At 39.5% G+C, this 25,673-nt stretch overlaps 1 protein-coding gene and 1 pseudogene across 2 annotated transcripts in view; both read left to right on the top strand.

The window, feature by feature from the left end:
• The first annotated feature begins 6,768 nt into the window (after nucleotides 1–6,768).
• The window catches only part of GAS2L3 (growth arrest specific 2 like 3), a 53,389-nt gene continuing 34,484 nt past the window's right edge, over nucleotides 6,769–25,673 (top strand). Inside the window, exons 1-2 of one of the 2 annotated variants that reach the window (XM_033220914.1) lie at nucleotides 6,769–7,044; nucleotides 23,453–23,573. The gene's annotated coding sequence lies outside the window, so the exon portion shown is untranslated. The remainder of the gene's footprint in view (nucleotides 7,045–23,452; nucleotides 23,574–25,673) is intronic. The other variant, XM_033220913.1, reaches the window with a different exon arrangement.
• LOC117089552 lies at nucleotides 11,823–13,466 on the top strand (annotated as a pseudogene).

Genomic DNA, 25,673 nt, shown 5'->3' with positions numbered 1-25,673 from the left:
GGGAACCACCCTCTTCCGTCTTTTAGTCCATATGTTGTAAGTGGAGTTGATTCCACCCCCATCTCCCGAGCTGGAAATGTGACTCAGGCATAGCTAATCAGAATATCACATATCTTAGGTCACAGTCATTGGTTTAGAATTGGGCAGGTGACTTATATAAAGAAAATGAGATATACTGCTGGAAGTATTTTTAGGAGGAAAGCAGTGTCAGTTACATGCCTCTGTGTGTGTGTGTGTGTGTGTGTGTGTGTGTGTGTGTATTAATTGCTTCAAATTCTTCACTCTCTCCCTGTAGTAGAATTATCTGGTCAGGTTATTTGACTCGTGAATTTGCAGTGCCTCTCACAGGAGTAGGCAGAACATACTTCCCCACCCACTGATGTTGAGCTTGTCCTTGTGGCTTGCTTTTGGCAATGGAATGTGGGTGGAAGTGAGAGTGTCAGTTTCGAGCTATGGCCTTAAGAGACATCCCATGTTTCTGCTGCTGCTCTTGCACTTCCGCTATCTTCCATGAAAAGGGAATTCCCTGGATAGTTGCAAGTCTCAGAATGAGAGACAGAAGGAGCACACCTAAACCCAACTTACAGCTTGAAACAGCATGCCTCCTCTCAACCATGAGTTAACATGCAGATCGACAAACAAGAAAAATCAATGTTTAACTGTAAGCCACTGAAAGTTGGGAGTTGTTTGTTATACAGCATCATCACAGCAACAGTCTAGCTAATATATCCTATTTGTGTTCAGATCTGCTCCCTTCCTTTCCCTTCTCTGTTCATCTAGGGAGGGAGGACCAACCCCTGACAGGCTGCATTTTATAGGTTTCTCTGTTAACTGGCTTTGGCCAGGTTCAATCAATGGAAAGTATTGATGGGAGACTGGAGGATGAGAAGGGAAAAGCCAGGATATTTCTCCCTCACTCTCTTTGCCTCAGATTGCATCTCTGGTAAAGATTGCATCTCCTACATGGTTCCCAGTCCCACTGGGAAACTCCCCCCACCCCAGTGCTGATGGCCCTGGTTTCTAAACTCATCTTTTGAACTCTAAACCCTAGAATTGCAGTGGCTTCCTACTATTGCTAATCTCTGAGTTGTCTTACCTGCTCCTATTTACCTTCTCAACTGTTTTGCAAAACCAAGTCAGTGTTAAGTTCTTGCTTTTTTTTTTTTTTTTTTTTTTTTGAGACAGAGTCTCTCTCTGTCGCCCAGGCTGGAGTGCAGTGGCAGGATCTCGGCTCATTGCAAGCTCCGCCTCCCGGGTTTACGCCATTCTCCTGCCTCAGCCTCCCGAGTAGCTGGGACTACAGGCACCCGCCACCTCGCCTGGCTAGTTTTTTGTACTTTTTAGTAGAGACGGGGTTTCACCGTGTTAGCCAGGATGGTCTTGATCTCCTGACCTCTTGATCCGCCCGTCTCGGCCTCCCAAAGTGCTGGGATTACAGGCTTGAGCCACCACGCCTGGCCTGTTCCTGTTTTTTGATGCACCTATAATGGTTTGTGTCTTCTGACTTGAGAACTGTATCGAATGACTCACTTTTTTTTTAGTTAGACACAAACCTAAGAGAATGAAGAACTAGAACTTCTGGAAACCATCATATAACCAGGAGGAACCTGAGAATAAAGTCAACATGAAAACCAAACCAGTAGAGACTGGATTTTGGTGACATTATCTAAAATCTTAGATCAAGCTGTACCTAAACTTAGAGAGTTCTATCCTGGGATTTTAATTACATGAGCCAATATCTGCCCTTTTTTTCTTAAGTGAGGTTGAGGATTTTTTTTTTTTTTTGCTATCAAATATAACTGTGTTAGAAACTTGATGATACTTGAACAGTAAGCCATTTAAAAATAACATGTGCTCTTTAAGAGCCTGGCGTGGCTACAATGCTAATATTTGTGAAGATGTCTTATAGATGAACTGCAGGAGTAGGGAGTGTAGCTCAATGTAACCATTCTTGCTAGGCTGTTAGATTTTTACATCTGTCTCCAGATATAGATTGTATTAGTTTCTTAGGGGTACTCTTACAAATTACCACAAATTTGAAAGCTGAAAACAATAGACATTTATATTATTTCAAGTTTCTGGAGGCCAGAAGTACAAAATCAAGGTGTAAGCAGACCAAACTCCCTCCAAAGGCTCTAGGAGAGAATCGTTCCTTGCCTCTTCTGGCTTCTGATGGCTCCTAGCATTGCTTGACTTGCAGCAGCAAAGCCCTAAGCTCTGCCTCTGTCTTCATATGGACTTTCTCTCTCTCTCTGTGTCCTTTTCTGTCTCTTGTAAAAACACTGTCATTGGATTTGGAACCCACTCTAGTCCAATATGATCTCATTTCAATCCTTGCCTTAATTATACCTGCAAAGACTGTATTTCCAAATAAGGTCACATTCTGAGGTTCTGGACGAACATGAATTTTGGGTGGCACTACTCAATTCACTATATAAATTTAACACACCATTTTAGTATTAACCATAACTTGTTATAAAATTTCATATAATTGAATTATTTATACATATTATTTGTTAACACAAATCAGTAGCATTCTTCTAAGATAGAGCTTAGTATTTTTAGAATAGTTGGCTCTCAACAGATTATCTGCTGAAGATAGTTTAATTAATTGTGAATAAATCAATACCTCTATTGCCCAAATATTTCATCCAGTACTTTACACAAGGCACAATCCATAGATTGACATTCAATAATGTCAGAATTAAAAACATTTCTAAAACAACAAAATGCAGGACAAAACAACTAATAAACCAATCAATTTTTTAAAAAAATCTTCAGTGTATTTAAATTATAGTATATTTTAAGCAGTAGAAGCATTCTTGCATGGCTGTGAAAAGACCAAATCATAGTTCAATACTCAATGGTATTTGGTTATCACAGACCCTTCTGTATTCTGTACATCTTTATGGCAGATGAATGATTATTCCTAATGTAATACCTTTTAAAATTTAGATTTCCACATATGGTGCTTTCTTTAAAAGTGGGGCACATCTCCACAACTGGAAAGTCAAACTGGTGAGTCTTGTTTTGCATTCTACAATTATGCCAATTTCATGTAAAGATACAACCTCTAAAACATGGTTATTAACCTAACCACCTATTAGAAAGCCTACACTTGAAAGTAGATTGCAGCTCATTAGATGAAACCCTTAATTACTAATTACAGTTTTTAAATCAAGATAGGTAAATGGTAAGTGTACTTAGATAGTTGGGTACCAGCTGGGAATTAATGTAAACGTAAGGAGATAGATAGATAGATGCACACACACACACACACACACACACACACTATACAGAGGAGAAAAGCAACAAGAATTAAAATAATTTAGAGGCAAAGCCAGGCGCGGTGGCTCACACCTGTAATCCCAGCACTTTTGGAGGCCAAGGCAGGCAGATCACAAGGTCAGGAAATCAAGACCATCCTGGCTAACACGGTGAAACCCTGCCTCTATTAAAAATACAAAAAAAAAAAAAAAAATTTAGCCAGGCATGATGACAGACGCCTGTAGTCCCAGCTACTCGGGAGGCTGAGGCGGGAGAATGGTATGAACCTGGGAGGTGGAGCTTGCAGTGAGCCAAGATCGCGCCACTGCACTCCAGCCTGGGCAACAGAGGGAGACTGTTCAAAATAATAATAATAATAATAATAATTTAGAGGGAAACTCCTCCCCTAATCCCCACACTTAAACAGTGAAGGATGTGGCCTTAGAGAAAAGTGTTTTGCACAGATTTCCTGACTCAGGATTCACTTGTCACTACTCTGTCCTTATAGCTTTATAAGGTAGAGAAGTTACAAAGACAAAATAGAATAAAAAGCAAGTTATCATAAAAATGCACTGCTGACAAGATTTTAGTAAAGGGTTTAGAAATATTAGGTAGTGTGTGTTTATGTGTGTGTGTATGAGGCAGAGAAATTTTGTGTACATATCATATAGCATAGTTTCAAGTTTTAATAAATGCTATTCAAATGTTTAGATACATAGTATACACATAATAAAAATAAAAAGTTGACAGCTAACGACTCATTAAACAAGATCTATATAACACATTTTTTTCTTAAGTTTCTGTAGAACAATGCCCATATTTTGATGTTAGGGTTCAAGAAATCCAATGTAATACTTTAATTCAACTCAAAATTTGGTTGAATGAGGTGGTATACAAACTGCCCTTTTGTTTTAAACAGAAACACTATGAAACATAGATTTGAAAAATAGGTCCTGTGAATATCTATCTGTTTTGGTGATGTGAGCAGCAAAGTGTTGTGGGATTGATTTTAATATTAAAAGTGTTACTGAAACACCAGGAGTTTGGTCTAGGTCCTGTTGCTTGCAGCACAGAAAGCCAATGACTGAGACAACAAGTACTGCCAAGGAAGAAGGTTTTAATCAGGTGCTGCAGCTGAAAAGATGGGAGATCAGTCTCAAATCCATCTTCCTAACCACTAAAATTAGGGCATTATATAGCAGGGAAGAAATGTAGCAATGTGTGAGTAAAAAGGAACTAGAGAGGGGTAAGGAAGCAATCAGGATGAATGAGGGGCCAGGCTTTCATTGTCTGGCTGAGATGATCTGTTGAGTTTCAGTTCTTTGATACTTTTTGAGAAGTCTAGGGATCCTTTCCTAAGGAAGAAACTCAGATAAAACAAATGTAAGTTTTAAGTTTTAAGAACAGAAGGGTCAATTTCTATGGTTGGGACTATTGAGTCAATTTCAAAAGGGGCAACCACTATCTGGTTTCAGGTTCATTTACCACTTAAATATCAATTCCTAGTTACCATCTTCACTCACCCACCTACCCCAGAATGTAAGCTCTATCCATGACAGTAGGATTCCTTGTGCTTAGAATAGAGCCTGACACAGAAGATGTGTAAAATAATATTTGTTGAATTTACTTCTCAAATCTATATCTCCTACACAGATCAATTTAAACAGCGTCAAGTCTAATTTTCCAACAATCTTCTGAACATCTTCACTTGCACACTCCTCTCACACTTCAAACTGAACACACTCCAAACCGAAATGCATTATTTTCCCCCACAGCCTGTTTTCCTTGTATTCTTTAGATTGGTACCATCATCAATCACATAATAACTAAGTCCAGATGAGTCAGCTTCTTAGGTATCACCAGATACCTCTTCCTCACCATCCCTTCTAATTTACGTAACCGTCATCTTTTAATTTAAGGGATTGCTACCTGTCTTACTACCATCTTCAAACATCTTTGAAAATATTTTTTTTCCCCCAAAACACAAATCTGTTCCTACCAGTCCTTCCTTGTAATCATCCCAATTGCCTGTGGGAAAGAAACTAAATTCCTCAGCATCTACCAGGCCTTTCATCTGTGCCTACTTCTCCCACCTGATCTGTCTCCCAATCTGCAGAGTTTAGTCATTCAAAATGAGTATTCCCAGAACATTTCATGTGCTCTCACATCTCTGGAACCTTGTCTTTGTTGCTCTCTCTGCCTGGAAATTAGTTCTTATTCCCAGTTACCCCTCCCTCCTGGCAGAGTCTTAATTCATTTTTCAAAATTTAGTTCCTTTCAAACCTCTGCCATCACCCTCCAAGACTGTGAGGGGTTCCTTCTCTCACAGACCTCCACAGACTTCCATTTGGCCTTTACCACGCTGCTGAGCACTTTGAAGCCTAAGGCTGTTTTCATTTCAGTTTCTTTAGCAAGCAACAGTATATCTCATTGTTTTGTCGAGTGAAGGAAGGAATAAATGCTAGAGAGAGGTGTCATTCCAGTTCAGTGCCCACCCTTCACAGATGGAGACCTGAGGCCGAGAGAGGAGACATGATTTGAGGAAGGTTAAAAGAGTGAATAGGGCCAGGTGCGGTGGCTCACGCCTGGAATCCCAGCACTTTGGGAGGCCAAAGTGGGAGGATCACTGGAGCCCAGGAGTTCAAGACCAGTCTGGGCAACATGGCAAAAACCCATTTCTACAAAAAACACAAGAATTAGCCCGGTGTGGTGGCACATGCCTGTAATCCCGGCTACTCTGGAGGCTGAGGTGGGAGGATCGCTTGAGTCCGTGAGATCAAGGCTGCAGTGAGCCGAGATCCTGCCACCATACTCCAGCCTGGGTGACAGGGCAAGACCCTGTCTCAAAAAAAAAAAAAAAAAAGAAGGGCCTGGTTGCAAAACAGGCCTCGGGGACAAAGCCAGTGATTTTTTTTTTTTAATTTATTTATTTTTGCTATGAAACAAGCCACATTTACAGATATAACCGACTTGGGATTGTTACGTTGTTAGGCTGATGTCTAGTCTCGGCTTTATTTCAACCCTGGGAGGTAGTAAACATCCCTGACGTTGAAGTTTTGTTTTGTTTTGTTTTTTTCAGGCTCCCGTGTTTGCTGAAGAGCCAACATCCTCCTTTTGTGACTTGGGGCTACAGGATTCCTCCTCATCCCTCCACACCTGAGAAGAGGGGCCTCTCTCTGAAAGATTTCTGCTGAGGACCCCCATTCCTGCTGGGTTCCAGGCTGTGTCTCTGGAAACCGTGGCGCCAGGCCAGCCAGCTCCCGAGTGGATGTGGGTTTGGGAGCGGCTCTTAACAGATCAGGATAAAACTCAGGGAAGCGCCTTCAGCTGCACCGCAACATTCCAAGACGCTCAGAAGCAATTCTTAGAGGCGAGGTTCATTCACCTCTCAGGCCTGTGGGAACAACGGGAGGGGCTGTGGCTTTCCATCTGGCTGTCGCTGAGGGGCCAGATCGGAGAACCTGCTCGGACTGAACCACTTCGCCTTTCAGTGGACAGAGGGACTTGGCCACCAAAGCTACGAGACGCCCAGAGGCGCAGCGCTGGAGGCGCTGACAGGCGAGCGCTCACCGGTCGCGTGCTTTCCTGCGGCCCGGGGGCGGGGCCTCAGACCACGCCTCCCGCCTTATGATTGGTCCCTTCGAAACAGGCGGCGGCGAGCGGCTGCTGACCCGGAGGCCCAGGCAGCGGCGGCGGCGGTTGGTTAGGGGCGTGTCGGCCCCGCACAGATTGAGCCGAGTTGTTGCCCCGCTAGGAGAAGTGACCCTCCTGCGCCTGGTGAGTACTTCCCTGTTTGCCTTCTCTTTTCCTCGCGAACTTTTACTCGCTATCTCGGGGCCTCTGCGCCTCAGCCTGAGGGCTCCAGGAGCTCCCAGCGCTCTGAGGCCCCGAAGCGGAGGTTTGGTGGGTCCCCGGGCTGCGGGAGCCAGGACGCTCTGCGACTGCCTGGCTGCGGCAGTCGCGTGCTCTGATTGGCCCCTGGCGCCGTCAGGGTGAAGTTGCGCTTGCCTTCACCTGTCCACCCAAGTGCCGAGAGAGGGGCGACAGGTGTGCGGGGCGGTTGGGGCTGCTGGTGTGGGCGAGCTCGGCTGGGAAGGAGGGATCCAGCCACTACCCGCCCTGCTTTAAATCCAGAGCGGTATCAGAGCCTGAAGCTACTGTAGGGTGTCCAGGGGCATCCTCATCCCTAAGCGCCTTGCACTTAGAGGGTCGCTTTTTTTCAGCTCATCACCCTGGAAAAGAATTGATGAACTCTCTGGCCCTGCAAAGAGAAAAAGACAGTTATTCTTGCCCTCTAGCAAGGTTTATAGGTTCTTCCCTATTTTTTCTCCCAGTCCATGCAGGGTCTAGAACGCCCACATGTGCGGAACTGGGGAATAGAGCTGGAGACCCTGCACGATGCCTTCCGCCCACAACCCTCAGTTCGGAGGACTGCCCGGGGAGAGGCTGGCAAAAGAAAGGGAAGGCTTGTAGAGGGCCTTGGAAGTCAGAGGAAAGTTCTGGAGGGCGTGCTCCTCTATGTAGTCACCCCTGGTTCCTTTCCTAATCTTTTCACACCGAGGGATTGAATGTTGTAAATTTAGAGTGCTTTGTGGCATGGCGTGGTGGAATGGCTGATCCCCAGTCGTTACTAAGAGATAATTTTTTGCAAACCCAGTCTAGGTCAGAGCCTGGGTTTTGCTTTGCTTGTGTGGAGAGCAAAAAAACAAAAAACAACAAAACAAAACAAAACAAAAAACCGCTTTGTGAATCGCTATCTGATCACCTGTCTTGGCACTTAAATGATTAGAAATTGAAATTCTCACCACCTCAGATTCCCTTTGGGAACAGATTGGAATTGTTTCAAATGACAGAAGTGGAAATTCTGCTGATCTGGTGTAGATCCTGATACCTGTTGTCTGACTCATCTGTTTCAAAATCTCATTAGATACCAACTGTCATTGAACTGTAGGTGTTTGCTATATGACATTTTTGAATTATAATTAGTAATTTTTTTTTTTAGTGTGACAAAGTTGCTAAGCATGGGGGCTCTGAAATCAGACTTTATTGGATATCTGACCTTAGATACATTATTTAATCCTTCTAAGCCTAAATTTCCTAGTTAGTGAAATAAAGTTAATAATAGTTCCTACTTTATTAATGAGAGGGTTGTTGTAACGATTAAATGAAATTCCACGTAACTAATTTAGCACAGTGCGTGATACATAGCTATTATTATTTCTCTGCTGTTTAACTTGGATAAAAAGTTTTGAGTTGTCCCCAAAGGGTGGGGAGAGGTAGAAGGTGAAGGCAGTACCAGAGATAGGGATAATTATTGTTCGTTGACTAAATTATACATGTATAGCATTTAAAACAGTATCTGACACACAAACACGTGGATTACTATTTATCAAACACATCATTATATACCAGGTATTGTGTTTTTTACTTATATTATTGTTAAACCTCTTAGTAATCCTAAAATGCTAAAATGTAGTTCAAGTTATATCTTTTTTTTTTTTTTTTTTTTTTTTTTTTGCTTTGTCGCCTAGGCTGGAGTGCAGTGGCGTGATCTCGGCTCACTGCGACCTCTGCCTCCCGGGTTCAAGCAATTCTCCTACCTCAGCCTCCCTAGTAGTTGGACTACAGGCGTGTGCCACTACGCCTAGCTAATTTTTGTATTTTGGTAGACACGGGGTTTCACCGTATTGGCCAGGATGGTCTCCATATCTTGACCTCGTGCTCTGCCCGACTCGGCCTCCCAAAGCGCTGGGATTACAGGCATGAGTCACCGCGCCCGGCCGTTATCTCTATTTTATAGGGGACAAAACTGAAGCTCAAAGAAGGGAAATCACTTACTAGGGTTTACCTGGAATTAAGTGCAGGCTTTCTTCTGTGTTACACACTTTTATATTCCCGACATTAAGTAACTTTCCTGCACTGGATCCTCAGTGTGACCGAGATTAATTTCTGCTGTGCGTATGGGTTTATTTTGAATACATTATGGATTTTAAAATAACGAGAAATAACTTGTGATGGTAAATCAAACTGTGATAAAAGAATAGTGTCAACAAAATGCATGCTATTAGTAAAAAACCAATGATATTTTGGAGTTTCAATGTTTGGAGAATGGCCACTTCAGAAGTGATGTTCCTAATTTATATTTGATAAATAGAAATGATGTTTGGAGAACTGGTCATTTCAAAAGTAGTATCTCCTCATTTATATTTCTCATTTAGTTTTTGTTTATTCACGATGTTTTTACTAAACTACTCTTCCATTTTTTTTGCTATCAATTTAAGTTTGGAGATAATAGGAAAGGTTCAGTTATTTGGGTAGATTACTGAAGAGCTAGGTGTTGATGATGAGGAAAGTAAGAGATTAAACTTAATATGTATTCTTATGTTTTACTTTCTTACAGCAATGTGTGTATTTTACTTATTGTTGCTTTTCATACTTTGACATTAGATATACCACTACATATCTAATGAGTCATGCAATGGACATAGAATTATATTGGATATATCTTTACATATCTAATGAATCATTCAATGGACATAGAATCTGAGAGAATAGGAAACTTGAGTCTGTTGGCCAATTTGTCTCACATTGAGTTTCTTCATTTTTAATTAGAGTTTAGTTGTCATAGAAAAATGCTTCAGAAGTAATGTTTATGAGATACAGACCATAATTATTACTGTATTTCTTTAGTGTTTCTCCTAAAAACTCAAAGTGTTTTAATTTGATTACATTGTTACAGAGTAGGTAGGATGTTTTCCTTAACAGAAAGCCACCATGTATTTCATGAGTGTGTTACAAATTTCCAAAGAACTAGAATGTAATAAAATGTAGCAGATTACTAAATGTAATGTCATCTTTGCCTCTGTAAGCATCCTAGAATTTATAGTATTATGCCCATTAGTCATGTGCTGGATATTGCTGAAGTGGTGACTCATAAAGAGTTCTGTCTACTGTCATACAACATAAATGTTTCTCTAAGAAAGTATAATATTAGCTATGGTGAAGGGCTCACTTTATATGGATGGTTAGCTGTTGAAAAAATGTTTTATGTTCAGCATGTCTTCTTTGTTACACACACACATAATTTAGAAAAGCTCTGTGATCTCAGTAACATTACATATACTGTTAATACAGGTTGCTTTTGTTCACATAAGAAAATAGACATCTTTTCATATCAGTGCATATAGCTTTATCTTATTTTTTGAAGTGGTTAAATTAGTCTACTGTATGAATGTCCCATGAGTTATTTGAGCAGTTCCCTGTTAATGAATAGTTAGATATTGTTCTTAGTTTTTTATTTTTTATGTTAGTATTTATGTATGTTCCCATACATTCTTTTAATCTATCATGTGTAAAGGCAAACTGATCTTAAGTTCATTTAAAAAAAGTATACCACAACATTTTTGACAAGCTAAAAATTATTTCTAATATAAAATTAAGTTATTCAGGTTGGATCTCTGCCAAACATTTCAAAAGGAAAATTTCAAATAAAAAAAGATTCTCAACAAAGTCTCTGTATTTTTCAAATAACATGTAATGTTTTATTAAACTGTAAACTTATTTTTCTCTTAAAACTCTTTATCTGCAATAGAAGCATCTATTGCATTTAGGAGTAATTCTAGTACTACTTTTAACTCTGATTTCTATAGTGACATAGAATAAGTGAAGACTGTTAACCACCTTAAAGATCTTATTTTTTAAAGTATAGAGTGCAGCAAAATAGAAGCATGTACTATTGCTATATCCCTAAATTGGGGAGATGATTCAGGGAAGACTTTGGAGAAATAGAATCTGGGACAGGTAAAGGTGAGTCTGGAAAAGAGGTGCAAGAAGAGCATAGATGGATCAGCAAGTGCGAAGACCTAGAGGTGAAAGCATGGTGCTCAGAAGGATCTTTAAAAAGTTCACTAAGGCTGAAGTGTAAGAGTCAAGAGACGGGGCTGGTGGGGATCCTACAAACCTTTGTTAGCTTGGTTGAGGAGTTTGGTCTTTATCCTGAAAACGACAACCATTGAGGGTTTTAAGCAGGGTAGTAGTAAAATGCCCTTGGATCAGAGTTGTGAAAAATCACTCTGGCTGCGGTTCATGAAGAACAGGGTTGCAAGGCTGGAGAAAAGGTGACTGTTCCAGTAAGCCTGGAGAAAGATGATGGTGGCTTGAACTAGAGGAGTGGTTGTAGATACCTACAGAGAAAATTTAGAGGTAGAAGCAACGATATGGTCACTGTTCTGGCTGAGAAAAGATGGAGCAGGTGGAGGTATGAGAGGAGGGAATTAAGCATGTCTTGGTAACTTAGTGAATATTAATGGTGTTCCCTGAGATGGTAAACACAGGCAGCCTCTGTAAACATATAAATGAATGAATGAATGGATGGATGAATGATGGATGTACAAAGGCAGGACCGTTTGATGAGGAGGAGGATGATAGTAAATACAAAGCACTTGCAGGAGGTTTAACCTATCAGTTTTTTTTTTTCTTTTGCATGCTTTATATAGCTGGTGCTCTTCATTATTTCAACAGATGAGGTTTGCTGCATCTTCTAATTGTATATCATATTTTGGATACATATTATTTTCTCTAGGTCAAATGTCCTGACAGACACTCTTGGCAAATCTTCCTTTCTTCACTTAAGATGTGTATTAGCGGCAGCCGTGGGAGGTCTGGACACAGGTGGCCATGGAACTCGCTGGTAATAGAGGACACATCTCTTAACTGGGTTGCTCTAAGAACTGATGCCTAAACCATCTCAGCATGGCATATAAAGGAGAAGGTGGGCATGGCCAGCCTCCCTCAGCTACACTCTCTCGGGTTAGCCCTGGAAGTCTTTACCCACGTAGAACCCGTACTCATAATATATGTATGACATCTGACTTTTTCTACCCAAATATGGGAGGTGTGGAAAGCCACATTTACCAGCTCTGTCAGTGCCGGATTGGAAGAGGGCATAAGGTTATAATTGTGATTCATGCTTATGGAAATTGAAAAGGCATCCATTACCTCACTAATGACCTCAAAGTCTGTTACTTGCCTCTGAAAGTCATGTATAACCAGTCTATGGCCATGACCCTCTTTCACAGTCTGCCGTTGCTCAAGTCCATATTTGTTCAGGAGAGAGTCACAATAATCCATTCACATAGTTCATTTTCTGCCGTGACCCATGATGTTCTCTTCCATGCCAAGACAGTGGGGCTTCAAACAGTCTTCACAGACCATTCCCTTTCTGGATTTGCTAAGGTCAGCTCAGTGCTTACAAACAAACTTCTGTGTCTCTTTGTGACATAAGCCATATCATTTGTGTTTCTTATACTAGTAAGGAAAGTACCATACTATGAACAGCACTGATTCCTGAAATAGTGTCTGTTACTCCTAATGCTGTAGATCCTACTACTTCACTCCAGACCCATTTAGAAGGCATGATAGTATAACTATTGTTGTCAGCAGACTTGTTTACAGAAAATGAACCAATTTGCTTAGTGTTATAGTACCCAAACTCTGTCAGAAATGTTCAGATTTAAATTTCATAATTGGAGGAGAGGGACCAAGGAGAATCATTTTGCAAGAAGTTCTGGAAAGATACCAGTTGCACCACAGGGTGCATCTTTTGGGAACTTTAGAACACAAGAATGTTAGCAATGTCTTGGTTCAAGGACATATTTTTCTTAATACCTCCCTTACTGAAGCATTCTGCATGGTGATTGTGGAAGCAGCCAGTTGTGGTTTACAGGTTGTAAGTACCAGGGTTGGTGGAATTCCTGAGGTGCTTCCAGAAAATCTTACTATTTTATGAGAAACTTCAGTAAAATTTTTGTGTGAGGGATTGGAAACAGCTATTTTCCAACTGAAGTCAGGGGCATTGCTGGCTCCAGAAAATATCCATAACATAGTAAAGACTTTCTACACCTGGAGGAATGTTGTGGAGAGAACTGAGAAAGTTGTATGACTGAGTATCGGTGGAATCTGTGTTGCCAATGGACAAACAACTGGACAGACTTACTTTTCACTGTGGACCAGTAACAGGCTACATCTTTGCTTTATAGGCTGTTTTCAACTTCCTCTTCCTTATTTTCTTGAGATGGATGACTACAGATTCTATCATTAATACTGGAATAGATGCTGCTGTGCCAAGGGGTGCCTGGGCTCATAAATGTTCTCACAGTAAAAGAGGGGATGAGAATATTGAGATATCTAAAACCAGGTAGAAGAGAGCCTACATTGTAAGATTTTAAACATTTGTAAGAGTTGTATTAAGACTATGGAAAATAACCTGCTTTGGGGGGGCTTTTGTTTTTTATTAGTTTTTTATAAGTTAATTTAGTAAGTTATTCTACTTCTGTGTCATTCAATGTTTTCTTTTGAGGAAAGATAAAAACTTAGGCAATTCCTGAGTATAGAAGCCTTGCACTTACTTAAAATGTAGCAGAGAATATTTAAACCATTCAGGTATGAAATTTTTCAGACTGCTGAAATCCCTGTAGCAGAGATTTTTTTTTGTGTTTTGTGGGGGTTTTTTTGTTTTTTTTTCGTTTTTTTTTTTTTTTGAGACAGATTCTTGCTCTGTCGCCCAGGCTGGAGTGCAGTGGCGTGAGCTTGGCTCACTGCAAGCTCCGCCTCCCGGGTTCCAGCCATTCTCCTGCCTCAGCCTCCCGAGTAGCTGGGACTAAAGGCACCCGCCACCATGCCGGGCTAATTTTTTGTAATTTTAGTAGAGATGGGGTTTCACTGTGTTAGCTAGCATGGTCTCTATCTCCTGAACTCGTGATCTGCCCGCCTCAGCCTCCCAAAGTGTTGGGATTACAGGCGTGAGCCCCCGCGCCCAGCCGGCAGAGATGTTTTAACATTATATTTTGAGAGCTTTGGGTGCTGAAGGGCCAAACGTTCCCTGGGCATTTTTTGGGGCCAGTTTTTAATGTTATACCATTAGTTAGACACTCACTAGATGTTTACAAGTTTTCTTTAGGGAAGTACAACAACTATATGAACTATGTTAAGTCATGTTTATATACATTTATTAGAAATCTAAGTCATGCCTTTAAACATTTATTAGGTTCACTCAGTAGTTGTTAACATATAATTAACAGATTCCTTGAGTAAGATACCATCAGTTACCAGCACATTTTGAGCACCTGCTGTGTATGGAATGTTGAACTAGATGCTTCCTGCCATGAAGGACCAGAAGCACATTCACTCTTCATCATTCAAATGGCTTACTTCATCCTAGTTATGGTTGATATAAGATAAATATCCAACATGCCAAAAATGCTCATGCCAGTTAATGCCAGGAAAAAAATCACCGACACACTACTAGTACTTCTTTGGTTCTGTTCTATGCATTCTAGGTAGAGCCTTCATCTTCAGTTGTGTTTATGAAGACATTTTTTGCTTTTTAAATACTAGGGACTGATATCACTGTTGATAGTGCAGAGAAACCCTCCATAATTAAGTTTTCTGTAAAAGCCTTCATGTTTTCTGAGCAGAATGTACAAAGTGTGCCATCTCAAAACCAGCTGCTACCCTGTCCTTTTAATGTAAGTCACTCTCCTTTGCTGTGGCCTTGCTGATGTCTGATAAGTGTTGTCAGTGTGCAAAAGACTTTATTTCATAATGTTTTATTTACAGCAAACCGAGTCTGAAAGTTTTAAGAACACAGTCTTTGTGGGTGGGTATTATTAACTGTAATTGTTGTTGCCCAGAGCCATGGGTTTTTTAACCCCAGACTATCCACATGGTGTGTATTATTCTTTGAACTTTTAAGGTTTTTGTGAGAAAAGGACTGTGACATCAAAACAAGGAGGCACTTGTGGGTGCACTAGATTCTGTCAGTATTGTGGTTCTGTGTAGGATTTTAAAAAATGACAAAATTCACAAAACTTACTACTTTTTAAAAAGTAACATGTCTATTAACTGGTTGTACTGATATAAAATGAAATATATTTGTGTTTTGTTTGCAGTAAAATGCAAAAGCAAGAGTGCAGTGTTTAATATCTAGAAGTTAAGGAGCTCTTTTTTTGGAGAAAAATAGACTGATCTAAATCATTCAGTCTTACTGAGATTTTTATGCATAGGAACTCACATATAAACATGAAATAACCACTCCTAATATTCATGGTAAAGTGAGAAACTATAACATTTGGTATTTATTTATTCTGCTCAACAGGTTTTAAAGGCACACCACCATTTTTTCCTTATTTTTTGCTTGATTTTTAAAAATTGTTATTTAATTCTTAAATTGTCATTTATTTGAGATGGAAATGAGATTTAAAGTTAGCAGCCTTTGCATGTAAAATATATAACTTGCAAATTAAAATCTTTTTCTTTTTTTTTTTAAAAGAAAACAAATGGAAGTAAATTTGTTTTACATAAGTCTTAATTTTCAACTTTCCTAGATACTGTCACACATGTCCATGTAAAGAGTCCACCAAACAGGCTTTGTGTAAGCAGTAAACCTTTTTAATCATTGGGTGCAGGCTGACTGAGTCTGAAAAAGGAGTCAGCAAAGGGAGATGAGGGTAGGGCAGTTTTGTAGGATTTGGGTAGGTAGTGGAAAATTACAGTCAAAGGTGGTTTTTCCCTTGTGGGCAGGGGCAGGGGTTACAAGGTGCTGGTGGGGAACTTCTGAGACTCATTGTCCAGAAGGAGTGTCACAAGGTCAATTGATCAGTTAGGGTGGGGCAGGAACAAATCACAATGGTGGAATGTCATCAGTTAAGGCAGGAACTGGCTATTTTCACTTCTTTTGTGGTTCTTCAGTTGCTTCAGGCCATCTGGATGTATACGTGCAGGTCACAGGGGATATGTGATGGCTTAGTTTGGGCTCCGAGGCCTGACAGATACCTTAATTGTAACTCAGTGTTATACTGGTCAGTATTTGGAAACACATTGTTCTACCCTGCTACTTACATTGATTTGAAAGTTAATTTACACTGACAAGGAATTTATGAAAAATATATTTCTTTTGATGTTTCAAAGGTTGCCCATGACAAACTAATTTGTTAAAACATGCTACATGTCCAAAAATAAAGACCAGAATGACAAAAACAACAACAACAACAACAAAAAACAGATGTGTATCAGCTTCTAGTTACGGCTATAACAAATTACCACAAATTTAGTGGTTTAAGACGACACAGATTCATTGTCTTATGGTTTAGCAGTCAGAACTCAGGGTCTTTCAGTGCTAAAAGGTGCTGACAGGGTTGTGCTGGGTTTGAAGCCTCCAAGGGAGAGTTCCTTTCCCAGTTTCCACTGACACCTGCATATTCCTTGGCTCCCTCCTCCGTCTTCACAGCCTGTAGCGTAGCACCTCAGATCTCTCTCTGATGCTCTTCCATCATGACTTCTCCTCCTGTCTCTCTGCAGCTGGCCTCACATCACCTTCAGTGAGTCTGACCTTTGTGCATCCCTCTTGTTTTTCTTTAACCCCAAGAGAGGGTTCTTGGATCTCATGCAAGAAAGAATTTGGGACAAGTCCATAGAGTAAAGCAAAAGAAAATTTATTAAGAAAGTAAAGGAATAAAGAATGACTACTCCATAGGCAGAGCAGCTCTGCATCCCTCTTACAGGAACTCCTGGACTACAGTGGGTCCACCAGGAAAATCTCCCATCTCAAGATCCTTAATTAATCTAAAAGGTCCCATTTGCCTTGTAAGGTCACATATTCACAGGTTCTGAGGATTAGGATGTAGATAACTTTGAGAGCCATCATTCTGTCTACCACGCATAGAGTTTATTTAAGATGTAAAAATGTTTATGTCCACTGGGGCGGTTGTATGAATTCCTGAGTAGCTTATTTATCAGAATCCTTGCCCCTTGGCAGAGCTATTGTCCTGTTAACTTGGAACCTCTGCCTACACAGCAACCTTATTTATTTATTTATTTATTTATGTGAAACAGAGTCTCACTCTGTCACCCAGGCTGGCGTGACCTCGGCTCACTGCAACGTCTGCCTCCCAGGTTCAAGCGATTCTCCTGTCTCAGCCTCCCTAGTAGCTGGGACTACAGGTATGTGCCACCATGCTGACTAATTTTTTTTGTGAGTGTTTCTTTGGCTCTCACCTTTTCTACCCCTACTTGTTTCTCCTTTTCTCACTGTTTCCCCTAGTTCTTTTTCCTACATCTTCATCCACTTTTCTCCCCTTTTCTCTGTTAAACACGTCACTGTTTCACTCCACTATTTCTCTCCCTTCCTCAGATTTCTTTTAAAACTGTGAATTAGATCATGTCACTACTCTCTTAGTTAAAATTCATTAGTGGCTTCCATTGCATTTAGGATAATACCTAGTGAGGGACTTCAGTAAACCACTGACAGCACTAGACAGGTCATTAAGACAGAAAATCAACCAAGAAACAATGGATTTAAAGTATACCTTGGGACAAATGGACTTAACAAATATATACAGAACATTTCATCCAACAACAGCAGACAGAATACACATTCTGTTCAACAGTGCATGGAGCTTTCTCCAAGAGAGACCATAGAGTAGGGCATAAAATGAGCCTCAATAAATTTAAGAAAATTGAAATTATATCAAGCACTCTGTCAGACCACAGTGGAATAAAACTAGAAATGAACTCCAAAAGGAACCTTCAAAACTATGCAAACACATGGAAACTCAATAGCCTGCTCCTGAATGAGCATTGGGTCAAAAACGAATCAAGATGGAAATTTAAATGTTATTTGAACTGAACAACAGTAGTGACACAACCTATCAAAACCTCTGGGATACAGCAAAGGTAGTGCTAAGAGGAAAATTCATAGCCCTAAATGTGTATATCAAAAAGACTGAAAGAGCACAAACTAATACTCTAAGGTCACACCTCAAGGAACTAGAGAAACAAGAACAAACCAAACCCAAACCCAGCAGAAGAAAGGAAATAACCAAGATCATAGCAGAACTAAATGAAATTGAAACAAAAAAAATACGAAAGATGAATGAAACAAAAAGCTGGTTCTTTGAAAAGATAAATAAAATTGATAGACCATTAGCAAGATTAATCAAGAAAAGAAGAGAAAAAATCCAAATCACCTCACTAAGAAACAAAACAGAAGATATTACAACTGGCAACACTGAAATACAAAAGATCATTCAAGGCTACTGTGAACACTTTTATGCACATAAACTAGAAAACCTAGAAGAGATGGATACATTACTGGAAAAATACAATCCTCCTAGCTTAAAACAGGAAGAATTAGATACCCTGAACAGACCAGTAACAGTGAGATTTAAATGGTAATTAAGAAATTACCAACAAAAAAGAAGTCCAGGTCCAGATGGATTCACAGCAGAACTCTACCAGACATTCAAAGAAGAATTGGTACCAATCCTTTTGACACAATTCCACAAGATAGAGAAGGAAGGAACCCTTCCCAACTCATTCTATGAAGCCAGCATCACCCTAATACCAAATCCAGGAAAGGACATAACCAAAAAAGAAAACTACAGACCGATATCCTTGACAAACATAGACACTAAAATCCTTGACAAAATACTAGCTAACTGAATCCAACAACATATCAAAAAGATAAACCACCATGATCAAGTGGGTTTCATACCAGGGACATAGGGATGGTTTAACATATGCAAGTCAGTAAATGTGATACAACACATAAACAGAATTAAAAGCAAAAATCACATGATCATTTCAGTAGATGGAGGAGAAAAAGCATTAGGCAAAATCCAGCATCCCTTTATGATTAAAACTCTCAGCAAAATCTGCATACAAGGGGCATACCTTAATATAATAAAAGCCATCTATGACAAACCCACATCCAATATAATGCTAAATGGGGAAAAGTTGAAAGCATTCCCTCTGAGAACTAGAACAAGACAAGGATGCCCACTCTGACCACTTCTCTTCAACACAGCACTGGAAGTCCTATCCAGAGCAATGAGACAAGAGAAAGAAATAAAGGGCATCCAGGCTGAGCACGGTGGCTCATGCCTATAATCCCAGCACTTTGGGAGGCCAAGGCCAGTGGATCATGAGATCAGGAGATCAAGACCATCCTGGCTAACATGGTGAAAACCCGTCTCTACTAAAAATACAAAAAACTAGCCGGGTGTGGTGGCGGGCACCTGTAGTCCCAGCTACTCGGGAGGCTGAGGCAGGAGAATGACTGGAACCCAGGAGGCGGAGCTTGCAGTGAGCTGAGATCGCACCACTGCACTCCAGCCTGGGCAACAGAGCAAGGCTCCGTCTCAAAAAAAAAAAAAAAAAAAAAAGAAATAAAGGGCATTCAAAACAGTAAAGAGGAGATCAAACTGCTACCGATTGCTGATATGATTGTTTACCTTGAAAACCCTAAGGACTCCTCCAGAAAGCTCCTAGAACAGATAAAATATTGGGGGAACCTGCCCACCCCCAATATTTCAAGGTAGGTTCTTTCTATTTTCCGTAAGTGTTGGCTGGCTGAGAAGTAAAGAGAGTACAAAGAGAAGAATTTTACAGCTGGGTCGCTGGGGGTGACATCACTTATCGGTAGGACCGTGATGCCTGCCTGAGTCTCAGATCAGCAAGTTTTTATTAAGGGTTTCAAAAGGGGAGGGAGTATAAGAACAGGGAGTAGGTACAAAGATCACATGCTTCAAAGGGCAAAAAGCAGAACTACTAATAAGGGTCTAACAAAGATCACATGCTTCTGAGGGAACAGGACAAAGGGGAAAAGCAGAACTACTGATAAGGGTCTATGTTCAGTGTTGCACATATTGTCTTGATAAACATCTTAAACAACAGAAAACAGGGTTCAAGAGCAGAGAACCAGTCTGACCACAAATTTACCAGGGCGGAGTTTTTCCCCACCCTAGTAAGCCTGAGGGTTCTGCAGGAGACATATCTCAGTTCTTATCTCAAACGCATAAGACAGACATTCCCAGAGCAGCCATTTATAGACCTCCCCCCTGGAGCGCATTCCTTTTCCAGGGTATTAATATTAATATTCCTTGCTAGGAAAATAATTTAGCGATATCTTTCCTACTTCCACATCCATTTGTAGGCTCTCTGCAAGAAGAAAAATATGACTGTTTTTGCCCAACCCCGCGGGCAGTCAGACCTTATGGTTGTCTTCCCTTGTTCCATAAAAATCGCTGTTATTCTGTTCTTTTTCAAGGTGCACTGATTTCATATTGTTCAAACACGTTTTACAATCAATTTGTACAGTTAACACAATTATTACAGTGGTCCTGAGGTGATGTACATCCTCAGCTTATGAAGATAACAGGATTAAGAGATTAAAGACAGGCAATAAGGAATTATAAAAGTATTATTTGGGAACTGATGAATGTCCATATTAATATGAAATATTCACAATTTATGTTCCTCTGCCGTGGCTCCAGCCGGTCCCTCCATTTGGGGTCCCTGACTCCCCACAACAATAAAAAAATTCAGCAAGCTTTCTGGATACAAGTTTAATGTACACAAATCAGTAGCTTTTCTATACACCAGCAGCAACCAAGCAGAGAATAAAATCAAGAACTCAACACCTTTTATAATAGCTGAAAAAAAAAGAATATACCTAACCAAAGAGTCAAGGATTTCTACAAGGAAAACTACAAAACACTGTTGAAACAAATCATAGACAACACGAACAAATGGAAATAAATCCCATGCTCATGGATGGGTAGACTCAATATTGTGAAAATGACTATACTGCCAAAAGCAATCTACAAATTCCCCATTGAAATACCACCATCATTCTTCACAGAATTAGAAAAAACAATTCTTTTTTTTGGGGGGGGGACAGTCTTGCTCTGTCATCCAGGCTGGAATACAGTGGTGTGATCTCGGCTCACTGCAAGCTCCGCCTCCTGGGTTCATGCCATTCTCCTGCCTCGGCCTCCCGAGTAGCTGGGACTACAGGCGCCTGCAACCACACCTGGCTAGTTTTTTGTATTTTTAGTAGAGACGGGGTTTCACTGTGTTAGCCAGGATGGTCTCGATCTCCTGACCTTGTGATCCATCTGCCTCGGCCTCCCAAAGTGCAGGGATTACAAGCATGAGCTACCACACCCGGCCTGGAAAAAATAATTCTAAAATTCATTTGGAACCAAAAAAGAGCCCGCATAGCCAAAGCAAGAGTAAGCAAAAAAACAAAACAAAACAAAACAAAAAACAAAACAAATCTGGAGGCATCACACTACCTGATTTCAAACTATACTATGAGGCCATATTCACCAAAACAGCATGGTACAGCTACAAAAATAGGCACATAGGAGATGGAACAGAATAGAGAACCCAGAAATAAACCCAAATACTTCCAGCCAAATGATCTTTGACAAAGCAAAGAAAAACATACAGTGGGGGAAAGAACACCCTTTTCAACAAATGGTGCCGGGACAATTGACTAGCCACATGTAGGATCCTCATCTCTCACCTTATACAAAAATCAACTCCAGATGGATTAAGGATTTAAACCTAAGACCTGAAACTATAAAAATTCTAGAAGATAACATTGGAAAAACCCTTCTAGACATGGGCTTCGGCAAGGATTTAATGAACAGGAACCCAAAAGCAAATGCAATAAAACAAAGATAAATAGCTGGAACCTAATTAAACTAAGGAGCTTCTAGTTTGCATGGCAAAAGGAACAGTCAGCAGAGTAAACAAACAACCCACAGAGTGAGAGAAAATTTTCATAATCTGTACATCTGACAAAGGACTAATATCCAGAATCTACAATGAACTCAAATAAATCAATAAGAAAAACAATCCCATCAAAAAGTGGGCTAAGGACATGAATAGACAATTCTCAAAAGAAGATAAAAAATGGCCAAGAAAAATAAGAAAAAATGCTCAACATCACTAATGATCAGGGAAATGAAAATCAAAACCACAATGCAATACCACCCCACTCCTGCAAGAATGGGCATAATCAAAAAATCAAAAAACAGTAGATGTTGGCATGGATGCAGTGAACAAGGAACACTTCTACACTGCTCGTGGGAATGTAAACTAGTACAGATGCTATGGCAAACAGTGTGGAGATTCCTTAAAGAACTAAAAGTAGAACTACCTTTTGATCCAGCAGTCCCAGAGGAAAAGAAGTCATTATTCAAAAAAGATACTTGCACACGCGTTGTTTATAGCAGCACGATTCACAATTGCAAAATCATGGAAACAACCCAAATACCCATCAATCAATGAGTAAAGAAACTGTGTGCGCTCCCCCTCATGTATATAATATATCTAACATAGAATACTATGCAGCCGTAAAAAGGAATGAATTAACAGCATTTGCAGTGACCTGGATGAGATTGAAGACTATTACTCTAAGTGAAGTAACTCACAAATGGAAAACCAGACATTGTGTGTTCTCACTGATATGTGGGAGCTATGCTATGAGGACACAAATGCATAAGAATGATGCGATGGACTTTGGGGACTTGGGGGGAAGAGTGGGAGGGGGGCAAGGGATAGAAGACTACAAATATTATGGTGCAGTGTATACTGCTCGGGTAATGGATGCACCAAAATCTCACAAATCACCACTAAAGAACTTACTCATGTGACCAAATACCACCTGTACCCCAATAACTTGTAGAAAAATAAAAAATAAAAGTAAAAAAATTATGTATTCATTTAGGTATTTGCTATTTTTAGTCTTCTCGACTGGTGTATTAGCTCCACAAGGGCAAGTAACACGTCTTTTACGTTCATCACTGTGTGTCTTGCCTATGATGTCTAGTTCAGTAAAGGAGGTGAATAAATAAATGAGTGTATACCACATGAAAAAAGATTACAGTTCAAACAGTTAAATAGCCCCAGAAATAAGTATAACTGATAGAGAGGACATTGAGGAGACAGGTTGAAGGGAATGAAGGGTCTATGTTAAATAAATTCCTAAATACTTATTCTAGCAAAGTGAGTTGTCAATCACAAATTTTTATCTGAGTATCCTGTCAATTATGATGTGTTTATTTTAAAGCTTTTACTCACATTTACAACTCTATTTATTTTTGTGTTAGTAAAAGAAGCTTTCCAAATTATGCTTAATGATATCTGAGTATTACTAGCTTTGTTTTCTTATCTCTTTTTAATTAGATAAATTATATCAAATGAACTATTATGTCTCATCACCATATTGGTAATTCATTTGTTAAGTGCTAACTATGTATCTGGTACTTTATAGGTATCATCTCATTTAATTTTTACAGCAACCATAAGAAGGAAATGGTCATATCTCATTTTACAGATCAGAACACTGAGGCTCAGAGAAGTTAACTACTCCAAAGTCATATAGCCAGTATTTTCTGGAGCTGGAATTCAAATCAGATGTGTTCAATACCTTCTGCTACCCCATTGCTGTCTTTATGGTGAGTTATTTTAGTACACCATTAAGAAATACATGAAATATGATTGGTATAGATATAGTATTTCTATTTTCTTTATTAGGCAGTTAGGAAACATTTAACTCAGAATTTTAAAGCTAAGAAACTTTTTTCTGAGCAAATCAGAAAGGATGTATTCTTCAACTGTTTTTCTAAATGAAGCATTAGAAAAGGATGAAATATTTTGACATACAGAAAGGCATACAGACTAGTATAATAACATCTTTGTTCTTACCACTTATCTTGAAATAAAATCTTACTGGTACAGTTGAAAGGCCCTTGTGCATTCCTCCCCAGGGTCATTTTCCTCTCTCTTCCTCGGTAGTAACTGCGATCTCAACTTGATCCTACCCTTGCAGCTTGTATATCTTGGCGATAATCTGGTGGCTGAGTGCTGAATGGATATGTGGCACAATGGCAATTAATGTTATTCTTTTTCCTGAAGAAACTTACCTTATTTCCTTGCTTGTTTTTTGTTTGCTACTCTTCCTGGTTCACTTCAGATTTGTAACAGATGGGAGCCATGATACTTTGAATTCTCCCCATCATACCGTATACCGTGAGAAAGGATTGAAAATATGTCAGTTTCAGAGCCTATGTCTTTGGGATGAAAGATCGGTTCAGTAGTTGGTGTTTTTAATCCTGTTATGATCTGAAGTCAAATTAGAATGAAGAGCCCTAATACAAATAATCTTGAGTACCTCATGACTTAAAAAAAATTTTTAAAGATGAGTGGGTTAGGCTCAAATTCTGATCAAATTTCAGATGGATGAGCACATTCTGTGTTTCCAACATTTTCCTCGGATTTTAAAAGTTACGTATAGTATTCCTAACTTTGTATGATCTATGCATAAGAATGTCTTGTGAAAGATTCCCAACAGGTTTAGAGTGTAGTTTAGACTTGGTTACATGAGAGGTCTTCCTTCACACTCGCCAAATCTAAGGGAAAAGACTTCCTCAAGTTGGCAAAGAATTGAAATAGACTTCTTCAAAAAGACAGAAAGACAAAAACAAAAAATAAGGACAATATGTTGCTAATTAAGATGCAAAATAAAGTGTTACTGGTTCAGTGTAATTGATTTATATGAAACAGATTTTTAGGGAATGATAGAAAAGAGGAAAATAGGTAATAAAATGAAGGAGAAGCAAGAATTGTGATTGTGATACAGATCGGGGACTGGGGCTAAGAAGCTATTCTTGGGAATAAATGCCTGAGACAGAAAAATACCTTGGAAAGATGATAGTGAATGACTAGAAAATACCAAAAACTGGTTTTTAGTATCTGTTACATAGTGAGTACTCATTACTTAATTGATGATTGACTGATAAAATCTCATCAATGAAAAGCACATGTTCATATATGAAGATACATAATAACTTGTCTGCATACTATTTTATTAAAGAATTTCTTTTTTAAAGTTAATCCAGATGGTTATATTTCTGTCATCTTAAAAGTATTTTTTTCTGTTATGCAAGAAGAATGATTTTAAAAATGTATGTGAAGATTCTTGCTAAAGTTAAAGTGACCAAATATTGTGCATAAATTCTTTATTTCTTTCATAAAACTAATTTTGTTGAATTTTCCATAAAAAGTGCAACGACTAAACATTCTTGTGATAGCTTCTTTGTGAATGTGTCACTGTTCTTGATTTGCACACGCCTTATAATTTAGGCTTTCTTTTGTTTTGGGCTGGCAGCTCCAACTGTTAAAGCTCTTGTCTGATTATGTGGAACTCCATTTTAATAGGAGCAGCTTCTTTGCTGCGTTTTTAAAAAATAGTCTTGGAAGCTTCTTACTTCCGAGAAGTGGATCTTTGTTGCGGACAAAGGATTATTTATGCTAAAGGAAAATGTATTCCCCACTGAATTAACTCGTGGGAAGCATAACAAGAATGCTCACTTGTACTTTGGCCTTTTGCTGTGGTGGAGAGAAGGGAAAATGACATCAAAAAGGACATTCTGTTGTCTTTTGCCTTCCTGCAAAGAAAATGTATTATAATGTTAGGCTTTTCAGTATGGTTTAGCTCAGGTTCAACTTTGGTACTAGAAGAATGTTCCTGAAAGGAAAGTGGTATGTATAGTTGA

The sequence above is a fragment of the Trachypithecus francoisi genome, unplaced genomic scaffold, assembly GCF_009764315.1.
Source record: "Trachypithecus francoisi isolate TF-2019V2 unplaced genomic scaffold, Tfra_2.0 Lachesis_group11, whole genome shotgun sequence".
Classification (NCBI taxonomy): domain Eukaryota; kingdom Metazoa; phylum Chordata; class Mammalia; order Primates; family Cercopithecidae; genus Trachypithecus; species Trachypithecus francoisi.
The sequence above is the reverse complement of the archived record's forward strand: the minus strand, read 5'-3'. Positions and strand labels throughout refer to the sequence as shown.